We start from the raw sequence: 4245 nt of genomic DNA, 5'->3' as shown, positions 1-4245 counted from the left end.
TGTGGAACAAAATATGCTTAATTTTATTGTAACGCCCCACTAGATGCATTATTGAATGCAACAAAGCTTTCCAAATATTAACATCTTCTGTGCAAAATAGAAAAATAATTAAGGAGAAAAAAGTACAATAATTCAAGCATTATTATATCGGTTTTGATAGGTCAAAAATCCAATACCGATATTGACCGATATTACATTTTTATGTATTATCGGGCCGATAGTATCGGTGGGCCGATATTATCGGACATCTCTACTCAGCGCACATTAAATATCTGTAGCACACTCGCAGACAGAAGCCTTCTCGCTGACTTTTTACAACCTCAACATGATACTTCAACATCATATACGTAGAAGTGTGTGTTTGTGTGTGGGTGTGAGTGTGTGCACGTTTGTGTGTGTGAGAGAGGGCAGGGGGTATTGAATATTTCCCTGTCAGTGAGCAGGTAACCCTGAGGTCTACAGTCTCAATGTAGCGGGCTTCTTATGTCTGTATGGTATCTCTCTCCAGTCTCGACTCCTCACACATACGTCTTCCATGCCAAAAGCTGAGCACGTACATTCTCTCCCCTGAACAGGGGGAACAGCGAGGACGTGACAGGACGAGAAGTATGACTTTTCCTCTTCTCGCAGAACATTATTGGCCATCATCTCTCCCTCTCTCTCTCTCTCTCTCTCTCTCTCTCTCTCACACACATACACACACACACACGCACGCACACATGCTTCACCAGAACTTGCAGCTGGGACAAGACAGGACGGGAGCAATAAAAGTAGCACAACAGATGCATGCGGGAAGCGCAGGCCTCAAGTCTGCTGAGGCAGGAATCTACATGCCAGTTGTGACAATCCAAGCCAACCATTTCACGTCACAATGTTAATGTAACTCAGGGCACACGCCTCTGGCCTCTGCAAGGGGGAATTTGGAAAGTCCTGACTCTGGACTTCTTCTTCATAAATTCTCTCTCTCTCTCTCTCTCTCTCTCTCACCATAACCCTCAGTTAAAAAAACGCTCTCTTCTCTATTCATTCTTTCACTTTTTTGTCTTGTGATAACACACTTGGATATTATTTCGGAATCACTGGCACCCCCTAAACAATTATGTATCATGACTCGAGGGGAAGAGGGGTGGTTTACACAGAACTCCCTTTCATAGGGCTGGAAATATAGGCAGAAGCAGTCACATGACATGCTCTCCAATGCCCATGGACACATTTATAATGAGCACAAAAATGGCTTTGTTCCATTTGGCTGACACCAGAGTCCCTAAAAACATGGAGAGGAGGAGTGGAGGGGTGCTGAGGCTCAGTGGGCTAAGGAGCCACAACATATACAGTATGCGGAGACCCAAGTTAAGTCGACCCTTCCCCCTCTCTCTCTCCCACGAAGTTCCCCATCAAAAATAAAACAGAAAAAGTTGGCTACAAGTTGACTGCAATTTTTTTTTTTGCCTACTGCCCTACTACCAACACTGATACTTACACTATAATGTATATATAACTTAAGGGGCACAGACCTCCGCCAAGGCAGCTCAAATCTCCCTCCGATAATTTAGGCCCATTCTGAAAATGTGATCTATATGTACTCATAACTTTTTTGAGTTAGGCTGTTGACAGACGTACAAACCAACCAGCCATGTTAAAAGCACAACCGTGTTGACGGAGGTAACCACTCACATCGGCCTGTCTCATCGGGACAAGTGTGAACTACTCAATTTTAGATATCAAAAAACATCTTGTGGTCATTACCAGGCCTTTGCCGAGGGTATAAGATATATGGGTATCGTTTTAGCGACCGCTGTGCGTCTGTCAGGTCTTTAGTGAGGCGCCCGCCCGCCCGGGCCGCATGCGCTGGCTGCCATGTTGTGGGGGGTGAGTCGTGGCCATCGCTCCTCGTTTACGTACATGGGGTGTCAATAATGACTTTCCCAGATGAAATGCCCTCTCGCTCTCGCTCTCTCTCTCTCTCTCTCTCTCTCTCTCTCTCTCTCTCTCTCTCTCGCTCTCTCTCCTGTTACGATGACAGGACACAAACACAGCCTAAAGCAGTTGGCACAGCTGGTCAACCCAATCCCACAACACTCAAACCTCTAGCCCAAGTGACACTGCATATTGGTTACATACAGGCCATGAAATGGATACAGGGGGGAAAAAAGACTCGACGTGCTGCCTGGTTCTGATTCCGGCCAATAGTAAACATTTTCCGGCAAGCAACGGGATCCATTCTAGCAGATACCGAAATCGTCCAAACAATTAACATTAGTCACTTGGCCTAATGCTCTCATTTAGATCGACCAGGATCTCTTTTTATAGCGAGGAAGCTGTTGCCATGTGCCCTGAGTTGATTCAGTTACTTGATCTTACAGGGCTATATTTGGCGTGACAATGCATGTGCTTGGCATGATAAGACTAAAAGTCTGGAAATACAAGATGACCGAGGGGGTCGTAACTCTTTATGCCGCTCAGGTTGCAGGGTCTCCGCTATACTGTACGTCATCTGGATGGAGTTAAGTTAAGTTAAGCTTCATTAACACATCCTCAACTTTCCACTTTTGCTCTCACGGTATACCATTAGTAACAATGCTATGCACAGTCACTATTATGTGTACGTTTCCAATTACAGTGTCTTATTTCAGTAAAATATGAATGGCAAGCGTCTTGTATTTTAATAACAAAGGTACACCTACTGTTACTGTCAAGTCAACCTTCTACAACTTTCCAGTTGGCTCTCATGATACACCATTATTAACAATACTATGCACAATAATTCAGTGTGCGTTTCCAATGACAGCGTCTCATGAATGGTAAGTGCCTTGTATTTTAATAAAGGTGCTCCTAAAAATATTGGGATGACTGTGCATTTTTTTTTTTTTAAATGACCTAATCATTCCTTTAGCCATCTTGGGTGGCAAGCTTGTTAATATTTGGAATAGCTGAAATCAATTTCAACAGCTGTAACCACATTTCACGGGGCGTTTTTTAAAAACCACTGCAAGTCATGCTCATGACTCACTGCAAAGAGCGGTCCTGATCGAATACAGATTAGCCTTAGTCACTTCCAGACGCCTTTGCCAATAGAACTTCATGCAACTGTATTCTACATGGGGATTGTAGTTATAGACCTATCAGACTGGAGAATGAATTATCTCACTTGATCACTCCACTGTACACAGGTCAGCTTATGGACACACACACACACACGCGCAAACACACAGACACACAGACACACACACACACACACACACACACCGCATAGAGCATGAGTGTTAATGACAAGGACCTTCGCAAGCCTCTGCCAGTTAATGTGTGGCATACTTCACTGACGTACAAATTGCTGTGAACATATTTGTTTACTTGGCTTAAGAAAATGAATTTCAACCTCGCATACTTTGTCTTTCTTGCAGCTTTACCTCAAGTCAGTAAATCCTTTCAGGATATATTAACATGCAATGTGCACTTAACACATTACCTTACATGTCACTGTAATGCACTTTGTTCACTATACCACGAATACACATCAAATACTGGACCTTCTATCAGGTAAACTTTAGACAGTGTACAGAAGCGGGCCGAGAGAGCTTGCTGCCGGTAAGAAGCCTCAGCCTGCTGAGGAAAAACAACATAATTGAGCACAGAAGGCGATGTGTGATAGATGCAAACAGCACTGATTTGTATCCAATCGACCCTACCCTACTCCGAAACGAAAGCCAAGCTTATACGCCTGTACTGGAGGCCTACTAGTCCGCTGCAGACGTCACTGCTGCGAGGAGGAGCAGGAGGAGAGAGGTGGATGTGCAACTGAAACCTGCGTGGAGTCACATGCCATCAGCAGGGGCGAGCGCTCTGTGTCAGGAGACATGGCCTGGCCTTTTCTCCTGCATGGCCGACCACAGAACACCCCAACCCCCACCCCCACCCCCACCCGATATGACCACTGGACAATTTAGTTGACGCGTGTTCTACCACCCCCTTCCCTCCCATGTCCGCGGATATCAAGCACGTACATAACTATACACATCAGGTTTTAAGGAAATGTTTCTCTCTCCCCCCCTTTTTTTGTGTTTCATTTCATTGTTTTGATTTCAGCTTTTTGGTTTGGGAAATTTCACAAACTGATGTCCTTTTCATAAAATATAGTCTGCACATTTTGACACCACTGAAGAACACTGCTTCTCATAGTGATGACAATGCAATTAAACATTTGTTAGACACTGTACAATGTTTTCTGATACCAAATGCTATTTCAGC

Source organism: Engraulis encrasicolus, chromosome 2, assembly GCF_034702125.1.
Source record: "Engraulis encrasicolus isolate BLACKSEA-1 chromosome 2, IST_EnEncr_1.0, whole genome shotgun sequence".
In the NCBI taxonomy this organism is placed as follows: domain Eukaryota; kingdom Metazoa; phylum Chordata; class Actinopteri; order Clupeiformes; family Engraulidae; genus Engraulis; species Engraulis encrasicolus.
This window is presented reverse-complemented; position numbering follows the sequence as displayed.